General features: G+C 46.4%; 1 protein-coding gene across 2 annotated transcripts in view; it reads right to left on the bottom strand.

The window, feature by feature from the left end:
- The window catches only part of ADIPOQ (adiponectin, C1Q and collagen domain containing), a 34824-nt gene extending 10913 nt beyond the window's left edge, over nt 1-23911 (bottom strand). Inside the window, exon 1 of one of the 2 annotated variants that reach the window (XM_061167905.1) lies at nt 23638-23911. The gene's annotated coding sequence lies outside the window, so the exon portion shown is untranslated. Of the gene's footprint in view, nt 1-2121; nt 2149-23637 lie in introns of those variants that run through there. The other variant, XM_061167904.1, reaches the window with a different exon arrangement.
- Nucleotides 23912-23916: the final 5 nt, after the last annotated feature.

Genomic DNA, 23916 nt, shown 5'->3' with positions numbered 1-23916 from the left:
AGTACTCTTGCCTGGAAAATCCCATGGACGGAGGAGTGTGGTAGGCTACAGCCCATGGGGTCGCAAAGAGTCAGACATGACTGGGTTGCTTCACTTTGTTTCATAGAAACCAGCTCCCACAGTAGCACCTCCCATCACTATGCCATTTGTTATTTGTTTCAATCTTTACTCCATGAAGCAAAGAAAATATCCCCAACTTCAGAGATGGGGAAACTGAGAGATTAAGGAGAAGATCCCTGAGAGATGCCATCACCTTACGACTGCCTCAAAAAAGGCGTCTCAGACTCAGTTTCTTACTCTGCTAAATGAATTCATGTACAATGAGGAACATGAGAACACTTTGAAATTAGTAAGAGTACTTTGCAGTATAAATTGCTTAAGGCAGTTTTAAACTATAGTTCATTTAATCCTCCTCATTAGTGCTGTTTTTGACTCCACTCTATAGAGGAATCAGAGGTTTGAAGAGACCAAGATGCTGGCTTAACAGCATGCAACTCTTGGGCTGAATTAAATGAGATTGCTGTCTTTAAAGGTCAAAAAATGGCAATTTCACCTGGTGCAATTTCACCTCGTGCAATTTCACCTGGTGCAAAATATTGGCAATTTCACCTGGTGCAATCTAATGATAAATGGAAGAACCAGAAATCAGCTAGGCTCTGCCTCCCACCCAGGAGGGTGACCCGAAAGCTTTCACTCAGCATCCTTGTGCCCACCCCCCGCACATACATACACACACTCACATACACATACACACTCATCTCTCTCTCTCTCTTTCACACACACACACACACACACACACACACACACACGTTTGGGACTAGTCTCTCCACATGAAGAATTCCTAATTAAATATTCTAGTCTCCAAAGCTTCTGTCTCCCAACCTCATCCAAGGGTCTGCAGCCCCTGGTCCCCGAGCTTGACAGGGAGTAAGAAGTCTGTCCCTGCAGCCACCTTAGAAACGACAAGAAGCCAGTCCTCTGTCCCTCTTTACAAATCCTCAAGAAAGAAGGGAAGGAAACAAGAACAGCCAATTAAGCTTCGGGCTCCCTTCCCACTGCTCATCTTCAAGAACAAAGCTGGCACCCTCATGCTCCTTTGGACACACTCTGCCAGCATCAAGTCCCCCCTGTTCCCAACCTTGTCAGGAGGAGCTGACCTTACCCCTAAGGACAGGAATCCCCAGGAGTGAGGTGGTTGCACCCCTCCTGAGGCTTGATCTGAACACCAGAGTCTCTCCAGACCAGGGACCTGCATCCCCAAACACACAAGGCCAGCCTGACCTCTAAAATCCCTTCCACTCCAGCCTCTGCATCTATGGCTAGAAACAACCAGGATGCCTCAAGTGCAGCACTCCCCAGGGCAGGCGGGATTGGGCTTGGCAAAGGCCAGACAGATCGTTGTTTCTGTCAGAAGCTGTCTGCTACAAAAAAGATTTTTCATAAGTTCCCAGTAGATGCCAGGCTGCTTGCTCACCTTACCTCTTTTGAACCTCTCCATCATCCTGTGAGATATCCCCACAATGGTGTAGATAACCACGTGTTTACAGACATCCCCCAAATTTTATAGATAATGACCATGCCTCATCCATCTTTGTATCTCACAAACCACACCCAGGGTCTGACCTGTAAAATCTGCTCAATAAATACTGCTGAGTAGACTCCAGTGGCAGAGTTGGACTCTAAACTCAGTCTGAGGTCGGAGCTCAGGCGTTTCCCAAGCTGCCTCTTCGTGTGCTTCTTTCTCTGCCCTACTTGGTCAACTGAGAAGTGATGTATCATCTTCTCCTCTCATATAATTGAACTTTATTGCTGGACCATCCCTCCCACGTCACTGACCCCAACCTTCTCTTTGGTTAAGCATCTTTACCACAGAGTGAACTGGACAAAATTCAGGATGGTCCCAGACATTTTGACCAGAGGCAAGTCCCTTTTCTCTTCAAGCTCTAGGAAAATCGAGGCAGAAGCCCAAGGCTTGTCGGCCTCCACCAGTGCTGCCCTGGCCAGGGTTTTGCCTGTATCCCTCCCACCCTGCTAATAGGGTAGCCTGGGCACAGCCCAGCCAAAGGTTCCATGGTAAAGAGCCTTCATCTCCAGCCTAGAACTTGAATCAGTTGTCCTTACCCTCAGGTGTGGAATCAGAGCCACAGACTTCAGTCAGGGTGGAAGTAGGAGGCGATGGCCCAGCTTCAGCAGCCCGGTACTCATGGGGGCGAGCAGTCCCCGCCTCACTGCTGTCCCTTCCCATTGGCCAGCACAGCGACGGCCAGAGACCAATGGGTAGACACGTGCCCCTGGCAGCTCCCTTGGGTTGCCACCCCAGGGAACCTGGTGCAACCCAACTTGGGCTTGGGATGCCAAGTAGAGCTGCAGTCATCACACTTATGTCTCCAGACTTTGGCCCTTAATTTTGCCTCTTACAACAGCGACAGAAGACGGGGCCAAGGGTCAAGATCAGAAGCGGGAAAACAAGGTATTTCTTTATGTAAAATGAATTGCCTGGTGGTCTGGGGCACCAGTTAACACCATCAGCTCTCACTCACTCTGCATGACAGGGAACCCCAGGATAGCAAGAAACACAATACATCCTTTCCTTTCTGGCCTGAACCCCAGACTAGGGAAAGATTTTGCATGTTAATTTTGAGGACTGAGGTGAGGGGACATTTCTGGGGTGGTGTGAGGCTGAGCCATAGTAAGATTATTAAAGGCCCTGGATTCCAAATGATTTTGAAGCCCCCACCTGTATGTGATTCAAATTCAATATATCAGAAAATATATACTAACTAGGAGAGATTGGGCTTCTCAGGTGGTGCAAGTGGTAAAGAACCACTTTATGCCAACACAGAAGACACAAGAGACATGGGCTCAATCCCTGGGTCAGGAAGATCTCCTGGAGGAGGGCATGGCAATTCACCCCATTATTCTTGCCAGTAGAATCCCACGGACCGAGGAGACTGGTGGGCTACAGTTCATAGGGTCACGAAGTGTACGATACGACTGAAGCCACTTAGCACGTGCAGGAGAGATTACCATCTTTCATGGATTTTCTGGTTCCAAAATTCTAGGTAAGCTTTTGAAAACTAACTTTTCACATGTGTGTGAGTCCCCATTTTGCCAGCGCCTAAGCCTGTACCCATCTACTGGGGAACCCTCCCCCGGGCTGGGAGCAGCCTGGAGTGGTACTAAGGCACAGAGGTATTCCTAGAAGGCTTAGATTTAAAGTGGTAGTGTTCATCACCTCAAACCCTGTCCTGGCAAAGCCACACTCTGTTTTTGAAGGACAGGTTCAGCGCCACTTCCTGCAAGCCACAAATTCTGATACATTAAATCACGAACCCAGCAAGGGCTCAGGATCCCAGCAATAATTTCTGCAGACATTCAGAAGCAGAATGTCCTCAGGCAGAGGGTGGGCAAGTATTTGCTTGCCCCTAAATACCACCTCTGCTGCCCACACAGAGCCTAAAAGCCCCCAGCAAAGTCAAGTAAAAGTCTGATCTAAGTCTTGTGCTGTGTTGTGCTCAGTCACTTCAGTCACATCCAATTCTTTGAAACCCCATGAACTGTAGCCTGTCAGGCTCCTCTGTCCATGGAATTTTCCAGGCAAGAATACTGGAATGGGTTGCCATGTCCTCCTCCAGGGCATCTTCCTGACCCTGGGATCAAAACCATGTCTCCTGCATTGGCAGGCAGATTCTTTACCTGCTGAGCCACCATGGAAGCCCTGATCTAAAGCCTAGCCTCCTACTAATATGCAAATATTTCGAGAGGAGTCACATCAGGCCTTTGAGATTAAAGTCATGACTGTCTCTCCCCAAAGGCCTACTGGCTTAGGTAAGAGGCTTATGAAACTGAAGTTCTAGTTTACTAGATAAGCAGGACTGAGGAGAAAACATAGAAAAACCGCAGCAACGCTCAATTACTCCAGTATTTTACTTTTATTGTGGCATCTCTGATTTATTTTGGGTTTTTATTACTCTCTGTCTCTCCATGGGATTTTCCAGGCAAGAGTACTGGAGTGGGTTGCCATTGCCTTCTCCGATACTAGACTGCAGACTTCATGAAAGCAGCTGCCTTGCCTGTTCAATGTTTTACCCTCAAGCCCTGAGAATAAGACCTGGTATAAGCTGGGCAATGATAAATGCTGAATGGAAAATCAGGGAATGATTCTATTTAATCTTCTCCTTGGAGATAACTCTATCTCCTAGTTTACAAATCAAGTGTCCAGTTCAGTGAGTTTAAGCGATTTGTCCAGATTTGTACAATCTTGGAACCAGAGTTTGTACAAGATTGGAACCCAATCTATCTGGCTTCAAAACCCGTATGCTTTCCAGGACCTGCTCTCACCCCTCCTGATGGACTATAAGATACTAAGATTCATGCACTTACTTCAGGGTAGCTTTGGGTATGGCATAAAAAATACTCTCTTCCAATCTTATGGGAATATAGCTGTTTACAGCCAGGTTAAATGATTGCACAACATGGAATGACTTTAGCCCGCAAATCGCATGGCTACTGTGCTTGTCTGGCTGTCAGACAGGAGCATTGTGCAAGCCTATCATTTTTGAGGCCTCAGGGAAATCTGCCATTCACTACGCAAGGGCCAACGTGTGGAAAGACAACTCTGTGGAATACTGGTTTAGAGTCTGAGACTGGAAAACATTCAGCCAGAGATGCCTTGAGGCTAGTCTTTTTCCCAGGATTGAACTGTTACTATCTAAAGTAAAATAATCTAATACATGTGATCCTTTCCTCCAGGGTATGTCATGGCTACCATTCAATCCCCTGTCAGCATGGGAACCAGGATACTGAAAATAGCAGGTCATGTGATCTCTCCCTCCCATAAGTATGTTTAAGTATTGCATATATTTTTGCTTAATTGTGATTTTTTAAAAAATAATCTTAATTAAAATAAATCAGTATAATCAAGACACAGAAGAAACATACCCTGTGGTCTTCCTCCCACTCCATTCCCCAATTCCTAGAAATGACCAAAAAAAAGTTTTTCATTCCTTTATCTCTTCCAAAGACTTGACTACAATTGCACTTTATCCAAGGCAAACTCAGATACAAATATAAGACTCTGGTTTTGTCATTCATTCTTTGGACTAACAGCAAGCCACTTTCACCAGCAAGGAGGCCAGTTCAAATAAGCAGCCCTCGGTTCCTATGTTTGAGAGCCTGTATCCTTGGACCCCTCCTCACTCCAAAATTCTCTATTAGTTGAAAGGAGGATGAAGTCCTAAGACAGTCTTTGGTGAGAGTTCTTTTAGGGTGAGATTTTCTAGTTCTGGCAGGGTGAGATTTTCGAGAGTGGGGGAAACTTTCTGATTGACTTTCCAGTACATCTGGCAGTCTCTAACTGGTCCATTATTTACATGTACCTAAGTGGGGGCTTTCCAGGCTGAGCAGGGTCATATGGGTTATCCTGGTTCAACTGAAAGAAAAACTGATGCTCAGCTTTAGAGTACTGCATTAGCAACTCATGTTTTAAAAAATAAGGTAAAATGTAGCTTTTTTTTTCTTTTTTGCATTCTTAGTGAACCCAGCACCCATTTTAATACATATTTATCTTTTACATTCTAATGTTAAATTTTTTTTTCATATAGTCAGTTTTCAAATGCATGGAGGGGATATTTCAGGATTCTCTATACTGATCATTGTGTGTGTTTATTCCTCATCAGGAGAAAGTATCCTCTTGGCCAATGAAAACAGCATGATGCAAAGCTTTAAGATATAAGTATTAAGGTCATATCTGAAAGTTATGAAGCTTGATATTTGAGTAAACATGTAATTGGGAGACTGTATTTAAAAAAACTTTTCAACCCCGTATTCTGACATGGAACTCAGCATACAAGAGGACTCCATATACGTTGGCTGAGTCCAGAATTGTAGGCGGAAGAAGCAGACAATTAGGAAAGCAGCAATGAGGACTCTGGACCTGGAGCTGGGAAACCTGAATTCCAGTCTCTGCTTCACTACAGGCTGGTTGGATGACCACGCTACATATTAACGGCCTAGTGGCTGCCGTCTATGGGGTTGCACAGAGTTGGACACGACTGAAGCGATTTAGCAGCAGCAGCAGCTGGGAAATGGCCTCCATTAATAGGGACTATAATTCCTACCATCCCTTAAAGCTAGGAGTTAGCATATGACAAAATTTTCACCCGTAGAATATTAGGGACTCAGCTACTCCTGGCTGAATCTTGAAATATTACACCTGTGATTCTTCAATTTCTTCCCTAACAGTGAACAGGAGTGCAGATATGCCTGTGACCCAGTTTTTTTAGGGTTTTTTTTTTTTAGAACTACATATCACTTTTCCCCCAAGTTTATTGAGGAATTATTGAAAAATATGATCATATATATTTAAAGTATACAATCTGATGATTTGATACATGTATGTGCATGCACTGTGAAATGGTTATCAAGATAATTAACACCTCCTTCACCAGAGTTAACTATTTTTGTGTGTGTGTGGTGAAAATGTTTAAGATCTACTCTGAGCAACTTCCAAGTACACAACACATATTATTAACTAGAGGCCCAGGACCCAGTTTTGATCATACAGGAAAAGACGATGTTCTAGGGGATGGTGGAAAAACCAGAGAAAAGAAACCTGCGAGTCCTGAATGACTGTGTGGAACAGAACAGTCTTCCTACCTGCCCTGGACTGTTACCTGAGATAGAAATAAACCTATCAAGTCATTATATTGTTGGGTTGTTGTTGCAGCAGCTTACTATTCTACTTGGCCTATGATATCCCACAAAGAAAACTGTTTGCAAAGTCTGGGAAATAAAGCGTGTGCTAAAAGTATGCAGGTTTCCCATCTACAGGACTTCTCTGCACCTGGATAAATGTTTCCTTTTCTCCTGTATATTGCAACTTGAGGAAGAAAACTGCTGATCTCTTGTATTCTCTTGCTGTTTCTGAAAAACATCTGGAAAATGCTGACTTACATGATTTCTATTTCCTCTAAATATTGCATAATGCATGGCTAGTGTTAGTAGGAATTCAGAACACTACCAAATTTTCCAGAATCAAGGCTGCCTTTAGTCTAACTACTTTAGTCAGAGTATGTTATCTCTAGGGCCCACAGGCAACATTATAAAATCATAAAGAATATGAATAATTTTTTTCAAAAGTTTTAGGGGAAAAAAAGTTTAGGAGATTTTGATCTCATTGTTCTGTAATCTTTCTAACCTAATCAAATGGAAAGATGACAGAAGTTTTACCCACAGAGGAGTATCTTTTTTGTTGTTGTTTTTGGTCTTACTTTCAAAGGGCTTGAAAAAGGTTCTGCAACCAATTCATTCAGTAGCTTGGGTGACCTGGGAGGCTACTTTGAAAAAGCCCCTGAAGAAGAGTACTCAGGGCCCATGGGGATCAGCGGGAGGACAGAATGGACCTGTCCCAGAGCACCTGAGGGCAGCATCCTCGGAACATCAGCAGTGGTGACTGGTATTTAAATGGCTCCCCTGGCAGCCAGTCTATGACAGATTTGTGGAGAGGTTCTTTCTGAGAGGACTGAGAGCTTTGAGCACTTCACATTCTTCCAGTGCCATCAAGTGTGGCCATTTTTGTAAATTTATAAAATGGCTGAGATCCAAAAGAATGATAGAGTTTCGGGCTGTTTCCATAGTGGACAACTAGCCAACAGATGGTCGAATGCATTTAAGGGAATCCAAGTAATGTGTTTGGGCTTCCCAGGTTGCTCAGCGGCAAAGAATCCACCTGCCCATGCAAGAGACACAGGAGACGCGGGTCTGATGCCTGGGTCAGGAAGTTCCCCTGGAGGATGAAACGGCAACCCACTCCAGTATTTGTGCCTGGAAAATCCCATGGACAGAGGAGCTTGGCCGGCTACAGTCCATGGTGTCAGAAAGAGTCAGACACAACTGAGTGACCGAGCATGCATGCATGCAAGCAATGTGTTTCCTGAGGCTACTAGTCAGAATCCTGAGAATTCCTCTGTCCAAATGTAGTTCTTACTTACTCTCATTGAGAAATCTATTAGTGTGGTTGACAAGATAATTGGACAGATGAAAGCAGAGAAGTCCACTGGGAAATCTAGATGTTCAAGACAGACTCTGTGAATTTATGTTATTAAAAAAAGTGAAAATATGCCATTGTACATTATGCTAGACTACACTGTCTTTTGACCAGGTAGATTGACTTGGCAGATTACACATGTCCAATGTTGTTAACGCAGCAATGGGCTCTGAGTGCTTAGAAAAAACCCAATCTGTTGACCCACAAGCTTGAATTGGATCTAAAACAGGGTTTTCCCCCTCCCTTTGGGGAAGGAATCTGTGCAACCTTTCAAGGGTTTCTGAATGCAGGTGGAAGATGTTAGGATTGGTTTGCCAAGATCCCACTCCCATCATCTTGGTCTGCAGAACTCCCCTGAGAAATCCGGCTGCAGAGCTCCTTTGCTCTGCTCTGCTTCCTCTCCAACTGCACTTCACAGCTGGCTGGCCTAACCGTCCTTCTTCCCTGCAGTTTACAAAGCAGCAATCAGAAGGTGGAGGGGGAAGGACTCACCTCCAAGGGTTAAGTAGGAAGGAGTGAAAGGATCAGGGACACAGCCAGGAAGAGGCTGGAGAATTCCAGATATGGCAAATCAGATGGTCTTCTAAACTGTGGTTGGAACAGTCAGGTCAGGAAGAGCACTGACGGCTGGTGTTGCCTCCTAGCCTCATGCACACTGGCTATGAGGACCAAAGGAGGCCAGATTTGTCAAGCACCAGGGCCAGCCTTTAATGGTAGTGCCTTTCTGAACGCTATGGCACAATGGTCGCGGCCAATACATCCTCCCTGCTGTGTATACATCGCTCTTCTGTGCCTGTGCACAGATGTCCCTCTTTCCTCTCCACTTGGAGAAAATGCTTGCTCCAGAAGACTCAGCTCACCCCTTCCTTGACTGCATCAAGAAGAGGAAGTGGCAAGGTTCTGTGTCCCCACAGTATTTGTCGTACCATGTCACGATGATCTGTTTCCACATCCATCTCCCCCAACCAGACTGAGAGTTTCTCACTCATCTTCATCCCTCCCTGGTCTCTCCTGGTTGCCAGCACCTTTCTTAGTATGGGGGTACCCAGGAAATAGGCATTGAATTAAATGAGTGAATACATACGTAAATAAATAAATATTCTTATGGTCAAAATGGAACAATGTGGGTTGGGAAATACTGCAGGTAGAAGGAAATAAGAACTTTGTTTTAGTGTGCAAATAATAAATATTGTATCCAACCAATTTGAAACACACTCTACCAAGACAGATACTTTGTTGTTAGGAAAGGGAGCATGAGAGGGTGAATTGACAATCATAGTTTAACCTTCTGAAAAATTTCAAACACTCTACTGAATAACTGTGCCTAGGAGCCCCTCTCTGAAGGTCTGTCCCTTAGTCCCTGCCCTTTTCTGGCCACAGTCAAAGGGCTTCTTTGTGAACACACTATTTCTATTTTCTTGAATTCTACAGTGATATTCCTGAGTCTCATGGGAGACACTCCCCAGCTGCCTCCTGACCCAATCCATTCCATGAACAAATCAGGCGACCGAAGACTCAGCCAGATGGCTCATCCAGTGAACAGTGAAAATCAAAGCACCCTAACAATTCCCAAACTATTGATGACTAAATGCAAAACTGCCTCTAAAACCAAACAACTCCAGAGCTCAGGGTGCTGGTTAGTAGCCACAATCGCTCAGCTCTCCACCTACCCTCTGCTCTCTGCTTTGTGGTTGGGGCCATTCACCACCTTTGCCAGCTGCTCCCAAGTCAGCCTCTGACAACAGTGCTGAGGAGCGGAGGTTGGCGGAGGGGAGAGGGATGTGTTCTTCCTTGGGTGCCTGGGTTCCCTTCAGTATTGCCCTAGCAGCTGGCCTCCACCCCGAGAGCCCTAGACAGTTCCAGGACCTGAGGTTTACCATTTCCCCAACACTTCACTAACCAGCCTCATCACACCCCTTCCTCCAGCACCAGCTGAATCCAGTTCCCAGGCCTGTCTCCGAGTCCCTGGGGCACCTGTCCCACTGGGCAGTGATGCCCCCTCAGAGGGCTACCCCTAGCCACGTGGGGCCCCCAACCTCTTACCTGTTCGCCCTGAGCCTTTGGGCTAGTGGCTGCTTCTTGCAGTTAAATTTTCTACCATACTCCAGTATTTTTTTGTTTTGCTTTTTTATTTTCCAATAGCTGAGTAAAAATTCTTTATATTAAATGTATTAAATTTTTTTCTATTATAGCCAGTAGGGAGTCTCTATCAGATTGGACTCTGACAGTAACTCTAAAGCTAAATAATTTTAAAAATAAATAAATTTTAAAATCAATTAAGTAAAAATAAAGAACAGAAAGAATTTTAATTTAAAAAGTTAAGGAGTTGACAATTAATAGCTCTGAAGATAACTTAAAACTAAATAGGTGAAAACGTACGACAAATTTTTGAGAAAATTTAAAAAAACTGAAATTAAGTCTAATAAAATTAAATTTATTTGAAAATAAATAATTCAAAAATAAAAACTAAATCATTCAAACATAAAACCACACTACATATGTCAAAAGTAAATAAAAATAGATTTAAAAAACTAAAAATAATTCAAAACTACAATAAATGAAGAGAAACTGAAAAATAACTCAGACACTGTCTAAAAATAAATAATTTTATGTATTAATAAATAATTATCAAAGCTAATTCAAAAATAATTGAAGATAAGTAACTGAAAATGACCTTTGGAAAAAAAATAAGTTTGAAAATAAGATGAAAACTACAAAATCAAATAACTAGAAAGCTAAAGAAGTAAATGGGCTTCCTAGGTGGTAAAGAACGGGCCTGTCAATGCAGGAGACACAGGGTTTGATCCCTGCTGGAGGAAGGCATGGGAACCCACTCCAGTATTCTTGCCTGGAGAATCCCATGGACAGAGGAGTCTAGCGGGCTACAGTCCATGGGGTCGCAAAAGAGTCGGACACGACTGAGCCACTAAACAACTGCAACAAAGAACTAAATAGAAATGAGGGAAAAAAACAACAACAAACTGTCCCTCGGGCTGGTCTGCTGCCCCCGGGTGCCAGTTCGGGTTCCTCCCAGGCTGGGCTGAGCCTCCCAGGAGGAGTGGACCGGCGTCGAACTGGACCGCTCGCTCCTCAGGCTCCGGGAAGACGGTCCAGTCGCGCGCGCGGGACTGCGGATCCGCGGGCTCGCAGGCCCCTCTGCCGCTTCTGCTCCAGTGCGGGCCGGCCTTCGCACCCAAAGCAGCGGCTCCCCGGAATGCAGGCGGCCGCGGGCGGCTCGGGGTCTGGAGTGAGTGTCCGTTCTCAGCCTCAGGTCCCCTTCCTGCGCCCGCACACCCTCTGCTGGAAAAGCAGACAGCTTCACCTTGGCTGGTGGGGGTCTGTGATCTCCATATTCCGTTTTCCAACTCAGAATTCTTTGAGAAGAAGTGTCCACGTGGTGCTCATAGCCCTACCTCCCTGTCCTCAGGAAAAAACTGTCTTTTTGCGCTTGACGATCTTCCTGCTGTCCCTCCTTCCCGCCCTGCTTCCCTCCATCTCGTCCCTGATGACTGCCCATTTCCCATCTCCTTGGCGGCCTCTGCCAAAAGTCACTGCTCTCCCCCCGGCCCCCCGAAGGAAAATCAGAGGGAGGAAAACACCTTGCCTCTCTTGTCAAAGAATTGGCTAATTAACCAATTAGCCACACCACTGTGGCTGTCCTGTTACAGACAAGCTGTTGTTAAAGATACTGCAGAAAACAGCCACCCCCACCAAATAGGAGCCTACTGTGTGCCTACTAGGATGTCAGCTATTTGTTAAAAGAGAAGTCTCACACAATTCTAAGGACCTTAGCCCCATTTTACAGCTGAGAAACTGAGATGAGAGAGGAATTATCACTTGGTCTAGTTCCGCTGGCCTGTAAACACACAGCTGGAAGCGACCCCACATCATATACATGGCGCAGGCTCCCAGATCAGGTAAGGGAGGCGAACATCTGCAGAGAGAGCCCCAGGTTGAGCATCAGCTGAGTCCCAGATCCCTCAGGAATCTGAGTGCATGAGAGAGTTTTTAGTTCAGGTGAGAATTCAGGGGGAGGGCTTTGGGGTGAGGCCCTCTTCTGGGCAGAGGACTGGCAGAGGAGAGGGAGTGGAAGGAGCCTGCAGTTGGGGTGGGGTGGGGTGGGGCACAGTATCTCTGGGAGCAAGCAGCGAGCAAGTGGGAGGCCCCCCAAACTGTGTCCTGGGGCCCAGTGTCCTCCCCAGAGCAGGGCAGTGAGGGCTGTGCAAGCAACACGGGAAGCAGCGGGGCAGCATCCAGAAACCCTGCCCGATGCAAGGGCACAACCTGGTTTAATTCTGGCTCCTGGGAGGCGGTGGGGGGAGCAGAGGAGAGCCTGGCCCTGGGAGGTGCCTCCCACTGCCTTCCTCCTGATGTAACTTCGGAGAATTCACAGGAACCCCCAGAGATGCTTCTTTAGGGCAATCATCCAGCCTGGGTGCCTTAGACCAGGGGCAAACAGTGAGGACAGAGGGATGGTGGTCTTGCTGGAAGGTTATTAGGGAGAAGCAGAGCAGCCGTGCCCTCGACCACCCCTGTGTGAAGCAGAGCTGCATCTCCAGGGGCCATGGCCTAAGTGCCCCAGACAATGCCAGGTGTCAGGGACCCTAGAGGTACCCGCTGGGGATGCAAGGGCACAGCCTGGTTTAATTCCAGCTCCTGGGAAGCTGGCTGCCCGTGTCCCAGGGATAGAACATAGGGGGAAATAAGGGAACTGAAAGCACTGAGGACAAGTTCCAGCCATTCCTTGGGGTAAGCTGCTCCTGGGGTGACATGATGACCTGCTGGGGCTCCAGTCCCCTCTCTGCTGCCAGCCCTGCAGGATGGGTGAGGGGCGGGGGTTTCAGCTGAGCCCAGGGGCCCTCGAATACTTGGCCCAGCACTGACTGCATTATTATAGGGTCATCTGGGCCATCCCTTGCCTCCAGGTAAGATTTGCTGGAGCTGATGACCAATCCTCCAAGCAGTGTCAAGACCCAGATGCCACCTCCCTGTTGGGGACACGGGCTCCTCGGCTCCTGGAACCACAGGTGAGGGTAGGAGCTCCTGTTTTAGTCTAGAGCAGGGTTTTCCTAATGTCATAAAATACGTAAAGTTTGCATCTTGACACAGTGTACACACACATGCAGACAGACACACTGACATGTTTCACATATTACCTTCACTGTGATTAATACCCTTTAATAGTTTGTATTGTGTTAATTCATTTTTATTAATGCTGGTTCAGACCTACTGAGTTGATTTTGTGACCTACTAATGGGTTAAAACCCACCGTTAGAAAAACACCTTTCTAGGGCAAGGCAGAGGGAGAAAGAAAAGAAAAAGGAGTTAGAAAAGACGTGGTAAGGACACATGAAACAAAGAACAGAGAAAGAAGACAAGGATAGAGTAGAGAAAGGGGTTCGGTGGGAGGTGGTGGAAGGTCACACAGATGCCTGCTGTGATGTCCTTTCAAAACCATCTGCTCTTACACTACATCCTACTCTGTGTGTGGCCTCAGCGATTCATGGGGCCCTGGACTACTTGGTGGCAGGGACAAAATCTTTTCACTTCTGAGACCCCCACAGCTCCTTGCAGAGGAATTCTTACAATCAGGCAAAATCTTAGAGGAGATCTCTTAGTCAGAGCTTCTCATTTTCCAGGGGAAGTAAACTGACTTGAAAGGGCCAACCAGCCAATCAGTGATTATTCACTGTAGTCAAGCCCTGGGCACCATCAGGATTTGCTCATGGAGGTGGGGGGTGGGTGGTGACAAGCATCAGTTTTCATCCAAAGTGAAGATAGCAGTAACTACTTTAGAGGTTTAGTGGAAAGATTAGCATTATGTATATCCATCAAGAACAGTCCCTGACTCATCAAAGAAGCTCAACAAATAGCACCTGCTAATATTAGTAACCAGAGTGAAAAACAGTCTCAGAACACCGTTGGTCACTTCAGGTAAGCTGCTGGCACTAACTTTGTGGGGCTGCCAGCGTCTTCATCCCAGTCAAAATGGAAATCCTCATGAACACCCAAGGAAATGACTTTAGAAATAAAAACAGAAAATGTGTGCACTCATACACCAGCAAAAAAACTAATTCAAACACACAGGCCCTGACAAATACCTATCTTGGTTACACCAACATTTTATGTTAGTGTACTTTTTTTACATGAATGGAATTATTTTATTACCCCACTGATTTCACTCAGTATTGGGGGAAGACATAACCCTCAGAGGCCCTGGGCTACTCCCAGTCTGTGTGACAGAATAAATGCAGAGTGCTCTGCTGAAATGGGTCATATAGATGGGAAAGGTGGGCCAGAAAAATTCACAGTAAGAACTTGAGAGCATTCTCTTCTTCCACAGACAGTCTTCAGAACTCATAGCATGTAAATATAAACATTTTGAGGAATTTAGTTTTAGGGCTTAATGTTTAGAACACTGGATTGTTATTGTGCATTTTAAAAGTTAATTGAACTTATTAATAAGTTTAAGTTAAGAGGAGAGTTTAAGTTATACTATTCAGAGGACACTTTTTAAATTCTACTTCTACTTCTTAGCTGTATAATTTGGGGCAAGTTCCTTTACCTCTCTATTCCTCTCTTACCTAATTTCTAAAAGAGGAACTAAATATGGAACTTAATTCATGAGATAAATGTAAATGAGGTAATATGTAATGAGGTAAAATGTAAATGAGGTAAATAAGCCAAATACCTATAAAATTTCAACACACCTCTGGCAGGCTATAAACCTTCAATAATGTTTCATAGTTTAAAAAAAAAAAACTTGCGGTAAATTTCAGATGATAAACTTGAACCGCAATTATTTTGCTCTAAATGTCTCTTTTCCCTCAGTCCACCAGATGGCAGAATGGAACCACTCTGGATTCTACTGGTTGGGCAGCAGCTCTTCCTGCACAGATTTTTTTTTTTTTTTAATTTTTTTTTTTAGTTCTACCACTTTATTGCTACCAACCCATCTTCCTCCACCCTCGTGCACACATGCTCAGTCATGTAATCCCATGGACTTCAGCCCGCCAGACTCCTCTGTCCATGGATTTTTCCAGGCAAGAATACTGGAGTGGGTTGCCATTTCCTTCTCCACCTGCACAGATTTTAAATGGTTAAACTGTATTTTTGTATTTTGTTTTGGTTCCAGAATTTTCTTTTGTCTAATGAAAAAGAGAGGTAAGCATTGTATATGCAAAATTTAGGACAATTTCTAGTGTATCAACAGAGTCATTGGAGAAGGAAGTGGCAACCCAATATTCTTGCCTGGAGAATTCCATGGACAGAGGAGGCCGGCAGGTTACAGTCCATAGGATTGCAGAGTCAGACCCGGCTGGGCAACTGAACAACAAGTTATTTTTGATTTGGGGGGGTGGGGGTGGCTAGAGCTGCCTTAAAGAAGCCCCAGAACTTTCTCCCCTGCCTTTGAAGTATTGGATAGTACCACTGTGCTAATGTGAATGGAAGCCCCTGAGCCACGTGCTGTGCTAGGAGCTCCATCTCACTGAATCTCCACAGGGAGACTACAAGGTGTAACCTCCCTTTGTAAAGTTGGGAACTCAAACTGGGCTCTGTAACAACCTAGATGGGAGGGAAGTTCAAGAGGGAGGGACATGTGTATACCTCTGGCTGATTCATGTTGATGTTTGGCAGAAACCAACACAATTCTGTAAAGTAATTATCTCTCAATTAAAAAATAAATTAATTTAAAAAAATTTTTTAAAGATTAAGAATTTAAGACACATTGAGATTAGGTAACTTGTTCAAAGGAGCAGAGCTGGGCTTAGATTTCAGGAAAGGAGGGCTCTCAGGACTAGCATAGGTTACTAGGCTGGATCAGGACCTTTTGCAGAGTTTTGCTGTGTGAATCCGAATTTAGACCTACATTTAGACCAGTAAATCTCTGAAGTGTGTATTTCCTTTTCAAACAGTCTAGAACCAAGAGAAATCAGAGTTACTAATAACCACTGAGAGGGGATTGGTACCGTTCTCATAAAAATCAAAAGTACCTTCCAGTGAGCTAAGATAATCAATCAACACAAACTTTCAAAATATGATACTTCTTTTAAAGATAAAAATAAAATTTACTCAAGCCAGAGATTTTTTTGCATGTTTCATGTAGAAGCTGATTTCCGACTAAAAGGAAAAAAAAATCAGCACTCAGATTGAAGCCTGTTTTATTTTACACCCACACAGTTGGGTAACCAAATATTAAAGGGATAAGGCCACCACACACATAAAACATTATACCCATGTACTTAAATGTATATGAAAGTATGTATTTAAGCTTTTCTTGCTCTCATACATCAGAAGACATTTTGCAGTCCTAGATCACTTGGTCCTGGCACCCTCTCCCACTTCTCAGCCCACCTGCTGTGTTCCTTGCAGGTCTTGATTCTAGGCCCATCTAAGTTGTGACAGTTAGCTCTGTTAATACTGAACTAAGCAATACCAGTGGGCCCACCATTCTCTATTCTTACCTACGTGCACCAAAAGAGAATATCGATGATCCCAAACTGTGTATGCTGGTGGGGCAGACTTACATACCCCTGGGTCGGTGATCACATTCCATGTTCAGGTGTGGTTCCAGCTGTGCTGTCCCAGTTCTCCGCACCCCCCTCCCGCGCCCGCCCCGCCCCACCCCTCCACCCACCCCGCTCCCCACCCAGTCTTCACCTGTATTAAAGCTGAACTCCTCAGCCTGCTACTGGAGGCTTACCTCCCTCTCTCTCAACCTCATTTCCTTCCACTCTACCCAAGAACTTCTCAAGCCAGGCTCCAGGTCATCACTGAACATGCTCCCTTGGAGGCAGTTCAGTAATTTTCAAAGGTGCCTGGGTCCACCTTCGTTACCCATGTGACAGGCAGAAGTTGTCCAGGTGCTACAGTGGGCCTGCGGCTTGGATTTCCTGCCTTAGGCTCAGGTCCCTGCCAGGATGGGGAGAGACCTTATACCAGGCACCACGCTGCCCTGCAAAGCCGCCTGCAGCCAGAGCCCCTCCCCAGTGAGCCTGAAATTCTGGTGTCCCCAGGCCTCCTGGTCACAGGGGGTCAGGCCACAAGGGAAGTATGTGTAGAAGTTGTCCCAAACCACGGTGCCTGCTGCCCTCCTTGACCTGCTGTGTCCCACACATCGGGTCCCACTCTTCTCTTTCCAGCCCAAAGCCTCTCTGACTATGACTCCCTCTGGGTACAGGGCCCCTCCTGCCTGGCTCTCTCCAGAGGCCCTGTCTCCCATTCCTCAGTGGCTCCCAGTGCCCTTCCTGTTGCGTTGTCACTGGGGTCCCGGATGCCTCACCCAGAGCATGAGTTATCATGCCCAGCAGTCCCCTGTGGTTAAACGGAGGGGGGCAGGGTAGCGGAGGAATGAGCTGGGGTGATAACACCACAGATGGAGCGCTGTGTAAAGTGCTGGACAGGGCTGAGGTCCTGATGTTGCTGATCTGACACCTTTGGAATCCCCCGCCCCTGATGCCCGAGGCCCCAGAATCTGCGTTCTGCCTGGAGTCTCATCTCCTCTCAGGGACCAGTCCAAGGCCCTGCTCCAGCTCACTCAGCCACAGGGCGTGGAGGCCTCTCTGAATTCCTAGAACCCTTGCTGTTGGCATCACTTGCAGTGACATTTCATCAGAACTTCTTGGTAAGCCAGGCTCAGGGGACCTGGTTCTGCTGTTGGAAACTTGTGTGAAACTGACCCTCTGTTTGCCTGTCTGAAGAGGGAAGGGGCCAGGACCACACCTCTGGGGCTGTCTTCCAATTCTGAGGTTTTATGTGTGTAGACTTCTTCCTTCTTATCTGAACTTTATGTTTTTCATTCCCATCACAACCTGGAGCACAGTTCCAGGCTCACAGGGACCCTGTGTTTCTGAATTGGCAACTGAAAAATGGGTTTGTCCTACTAAGATGGTGAAGTGATTTTTCAATTTGACACTCCTAAGTTTATATTTTCTTTCCCCATCTCTTAACAACTGTATTGTTTTCTGGGAAAAGTTTAGTTAGGATACTGAATTGTAGTCAAAGGCCACTGACTAAGCCCTCCATATTCCACAAATGCAGATTCCCAGACACCATATCTAGAGATTCAGTAGGTTGGTTGGGTGGAAATCTTCACTAGTGACAAGCCCAAGTGATTCTGAAGGTCCTGAGAAACATTACTCTGGGGATAAAAGATATTCAGGACAATCTAGAGAGTAGGAATTTGTTTCTGTGATATTTTCTGTCTTTATGAGAAAAAGGGTGGTAGGTCTCCTTGAGAGATGGTGCTTAAGGGGAGAGGAGTGCTCACTGGTTTCTGTAAACAGCAGGTTGGACTTTGAACAGTACAGAAGCTAGAATGGCCCATGCTATTGGACTCAAGCATAGCCAAATCTCTGGCACCATGGCCTCTGTTCATGAAATTACTGTGCCAGCACTAGGATGGCCAAGGGCAGGGGCTGGCTGAGGACACCTGGAAGAGTTATTCTGTTTGGTTGATAGTACCTTTCCCACGGGCTGCAAGGAGGTCAAACCAGTCCATCCTAAAGGAAATCAGTCCTGAATATTCATTGGAAGGACTGATGCTGAAGCTGAAACTCCAATACTTTGGCCACTTGATGTGAAGAACTGACTCATTGGAAAAGACCCTGATGCTGGGAAAGATTGAAGGCAGGAGAAGGGGATGACAGAGGATGAGATGGCTGGACGGCATCACTGACTGGATGGGTGTGAGTTTGAGCAAGCTCTGGGAGTTGGTGATGGACAGGGAAGCCTGGTATGCTGTAGTCCATGGGGTCACAAAGAGTCGGATACAACTGAGTGACTGAACTGAACTGAACCTCTCCCAGGGGAGATGCTCGCTACTGGGTGTTGACAGATGTTACAAAGATGTTCACACTCCATGCCCACTGCTTTGGTCCACGTGCCACACACCCCCTACCCCAGACACCTTCATCCCCAATTGCCCCGTCTTTCTCCTTTCAAGTCTTTGGCCAACCAGCCAAGTATGACCACTACCCATGAGTCTCTGGGCATCCTTGCCCAGGCCTCTTCCCTTTCTTCACAAAGTGGATGACCATATGCACTGCCTGTTGCTGTCATTAGAGGAGGATATTCCTTCCTACAGTCTCCAGGAGCCACCCCGAGTGAGGCTGCAGAGCAGCTGTGGTCCATTTTTGTCTGTACTCACATACCAGGAGACCATGTGCCAAGCTTAGCTTTTATCCTCCTCTTTCAGCTTGTCACTGGAATCCTCCATGCAGTCTGAGGCAGGCAGATTGTAGAGTGGCCCCCATGACCCCTGCATCCTGGTGTTCACGCTCTCAGGTAATCTCCTCTTCAGCGTGGGAAAGTTCTGCAACTTGCTTCTCATCAGTGGGATAAAGCAAAGGCAATGCGATGTCCATGAGACTCCGTACATAATACATGACATAAGATAGTAAGGCCCAGGCTTCCCTGGTGGTTCACTAGTCATAAATCTGCCTGCCAATGCAGGGGACACAGGTTTGGTCCTTGATCTGGGAAGATCCCACATGCCAAGCAACAAGAGAGTCGGTGCACCACCCCTACTGAAGCCCACGTGCCTAAAGCCCATGTTCCACAACAAAAGAAACCACTGCAATTTGAAGCCCATGCACCACGGCAAGAGAGCAGCCCCTGCTCACTACAATCAGAGAAATCCCACATGCAGCAATGAACACCCAATGGAGCCATAAATAAATAAATCTTTAAAAAAAAAAAAAAGATGGTAAAGCCCATCTTGCAAGGCATTCCTCATGACTCATTTGCTTTGAAGGAGCAAGTGACTATGTTATGAGCTGCCACATGGAAAGAACAGGTGACAAGGACCTAAAGGGGGCGTCTCTCCAACAGCCAACCAGAAACCAAGCCCCTCAATGTGGCAGTGGGCCAGGAATTGGATTCTGCCAATAAGTACATGCAGCTGGGACTGAATCACCCCTTAGTTGATCCTCAGATGATATAACAGCCCGTCGATGTCTCGATCACAGTTTTGTGAGAACCTGAAGAAGAGGGTCCAGCTAAGTCATGCACAAGCTCTGACCCACAGAAACTATTAAATAATTAGTATATACTAATGTAGACCACTAAGTTTATATAATACTGTTAGGCAGCAATAGAAAGCTAATCCACACTCATATGAGCTGAGACAGAGGCGCTGGTACAAAGTGTAGTTGACACAGGAGCCTGGGCCAGCTGCTCATGCAGCTTGCTTATATTCTCTGATTCATGGCTGTTCCCAGGCCTACCACCTCCACCTTATGATGGAATGCTGCTGACCCCTCCCAGCCTTAAGCCTTGGTGAATGTGACAGAACCCAGCTCCTGGTGGCAAATCTGGATACTTGGTCACTTCATGTCCCAGGTTAGGTGTGTAATCTCTGCCTGGGCCCATTAGCACAGGATGGTCTCTTTTCTGAATGCTTCTCTGATGCAGATGGCGTAGATTTGCATCTATGGGCAAGCCCTGGGGCCTTGTGCTACAAGCCTGCTCTCCTCCACGTGGCATCTTTTCTCACCACAGACAACTCTAGTCCCATAGTGTCCATGTGGAGCCCACTGGCTGCACTGCCCACGAGTAAGGGATGCCTGTACCTCAGCCTCGATCTGCTACACAACCCGTTCCTGCTGTAAGTGTTCCTTGTCATGAAGGAAATAAATGAGAGCAGTATTTCTAAATATGGAACGTGCTGCCTCCAGAATTCAAAAGGCCTGGCACACATCGTGCTTTCTTCCTAGTTGTGGGAGATGGCAGATAATAATTTGTTCTAATGCAGTGGAGATGGGAGGGCATGCCCCAAGCCACTGGATTTCTAAAAACCTCACTGATGTGGTAACCCTCTGAATTTTCATCTAGCTTTTATTCTGCCCTCTGGAATCTATGTATCTTAGTCTTCCAAAGTATTTGCCACTTCTTACTCATTTGATCATTCAACATAATAAGCAGTGTGACCTTCTGCAAAATGTCCAGATGGCCAATGTCCTTAAAATTATATTATGGGGGCTTAACTGGCGGCTCAGTGGTAAAGAATGCACCTGTCAGTGCAGGAGTCACAGGTTCGGTCCCTGGTCCCTGAAGATCCCACATGCCGAGGAGTAACTGAACCCATGCACCACAGACTATTGACCCTGTGCTCTAGAGCCCAGGAACCACAACTACTAAAGCCCAAATGCCCTAGATCCTGTGGTCCAGACAAGAGAAGTCACTTCAATGAGAAGGCTGCAACTGCAACTAGAGTAGCCTCCGCTCTCCACAACTAGAGAAAAGCCCATGCAGCAACACAGACCTAGCAGAGCCAAAAATAAATAAATAAAAGATGATATTATGGCAAAGGGCCATGGGGTCGCAGAAAGTGGGACACAACAATGGCAAAGGGTAGATTAGCATAGCTTCGGGGTAACATTGTGAGTGTATGCTGTGTCCTGTCCTAGTGGATGTGAGCTGCTTCGGTCCTCTGATAAGGATGGAAATGAATACACTTATCAGATTGATAAGACTTCCCTGGTGGCTCAGACGGTAAAGCGTCTGCCTACACTGAGGGAGACCTGGGTTCAATCCCTGGGTGGGGAAGATCCTCGGGAGAAGGAAATGGCAACCCACTCCAGTACTCTTGCCTGGAAAATCCCATGGACTGAGGAGCCTAGTAGGCTACAGTCCATGGGGTCGCAAAGAGTTGGACATGACTGAATGATTTCACTTCACTTCATCAGATTGATGGTAAACTGTATATCTAAGGCCATGTTAATCTGATCTAGCAAAGATACCATGTCCAGCTCACATCTGTAATTGGGAGGCTACTGCTTGGTTGAGCTTATGGTAACCCACTGCTATCCTCCAAAACAAATCTAGTTTTTATAGGGAGCACACTGATGGATGGAAAAGGCATGTGATAAAGACTACTATTCCTGCTTATTTCAGTTTGGAGGAGCACTATTACTTGCCATACACCTCGTATAGTATTGTTTTTGACTTAAAACCTTCACTGGGGAGTGTAAGGTGGTTTCAGTTGTCTACTTGGTTTTCTCTACCAGCCCTTACCACACAGGACAAAGAACCGGTGTGGTTATCACCAGTACCTAAGTATAGCTGCTCCAGTCAGTCCTCTGAGAACCAGGGAAATGACCAGCAGGTGAGTCTGTGGAGCCAGTGACCTACCAGGAGCCAGAACTGGGTCCAAACTCCATTTATTACCTGACCCCTATCCATCCATTTCAACAAAGGAGTTACATGAGGATGCTTTGGGTCCCTAGATTGAGTACCTCAACTCACACCTTGTATCCAACAGTCCTTGAAAGGTTTTCATGTCCTTTTCCTTATAGTTTCATGAATAAATGGCTTTGGGCAAGGACTGAGGAAATCACTACTCATGTTGCCAAAATTCAGCCTCTGTGCACCAGTGCAGAAAGGCAAAGGGGGCCACAGTGGACTAATCAAGACTATGTGTCCTGCCATGAAGGGGGTTAGTGAGGAGTCTTCCAGTGTTCAAAGAGTAGGTCACGATTGACTTGTGGACATTCTTCTGACTAGTTGGTGGTGAGGTAACTGGGAGTCAACATCAGATCTTTATCAACTTTATTTAGGTATAATGTACATAAAGTAAAAATGTATAAACATTGAGTGTACATTTTGATGGTTTTGACAATGTAAACCAGTGACCAGATAGGTTACCTGTGTGCTTTTTATACTGTCCAGAGACTGTATCAGGCCCTGCCTGTGAGAGTTACAAAGTAGCACAAAGCAGCCTTAATATGGTTAACCCCTTAATTAGGTTAGGCCTGGGATGTATGTACTCAGAGGCGCCAACTTCCTCCTAGGCTACCTGTAAGGCTACCTGAGGGCAGGACCCAGCTTGTCCTCTGCCGCATCCCCAGCACCTTGCGGCCTAAGGACACTCCATAAGCATTTGTTGACCTCGCAGCCTATGGACACTCCATAAGCAATTGTTGACAAATGAATAAACACGTAAAGTTTAAAACGCGTGATGAGTTCACACCAAAGAAAATATCCATCTGGAGAAGACCCAGATCAATCCTGCGGGTTACAGTAATTAGAAAAAGGCCTGAAACTAAAGTAGTGTTTCAAACGGGTCAAATTTCAGTAACGTTAAGAAAAAATTCAAAGCTAAGACAAGCAATGGGCAAAGATAAAAAGGGTGGCCTAAAACACTTGCCTAGAGGACACATTGCCTGCACCCTGGTGGCGCACCACCAGATTTCTAGGCAGGGCTCCAGGGTTAGCTGACCATAGCTGCACGGCAATGTCCTCCCTCTCACCAACAGGCAGACAGTAATAGAGATAATAAGCCACATGCACCCAAAATGGCAAGGAGAAGCATCTTCTTCCGTCTCTGCCCACAGTGAGCCTCGCGACGACCAAGCCGAAGGGAGAGGACAGAGATCTCCAGGGCGCCCTCTTCTGGCGAAGGAGAGACTTTAGCCTCCCCTATTCTCGTCCTTCTTTAGGGTAAAACAGGTTGCAGGCCGAATTGTGTCGTCGCAGTAATGTCAGTGACACGCCCCATGACTGCCAAAGAATTAACAGTGCGGTACAGGTTCCGCAGGCTCGTCCCCACAAAAAGAGTGGACCTGCGGGATTCAAGGCCCCGTACTCACCTCCCCAGCCACCCTGGCGGGTCGGCTCTCGGAGCCCTCCCTGTCCCCAGCCGCTGAGCACGCGGGTTCGCGGCCCCAGCGTCTCCTCCAGAAGGCCGTCCTCAAGTTCCCTTGCCTGCAGCCTCGAGTCGGGGGGGTGCGCGAGAGCAGAGTGGAGCTTTACTTACACCACCGCATTCATTCCCATCCCACCCACAGCGTACCCGAAAACTCGCGTGTCTCATCAGTTTGAACACTACGGACTAGGAGGACACAGCTCCTTTAAGGCTGGGCGCGCGC

This window comes from Dama dama, chromosome 19 (genome assembly GCF_033118175.1).
Source record: "Dama dama isolate Ldn47 chromosome 19, ASM3311817v1, whole genome shotgun sequence".
Taxonomy (NCBI): Eukaryota; Metazoa; Chordata; class Mammalia; order Artiodactyla; family Cervidae; genus Dama; species Dama dama.
This window is presented reverse-complemented; position numbering and strand designations above follow the sequence as displayed.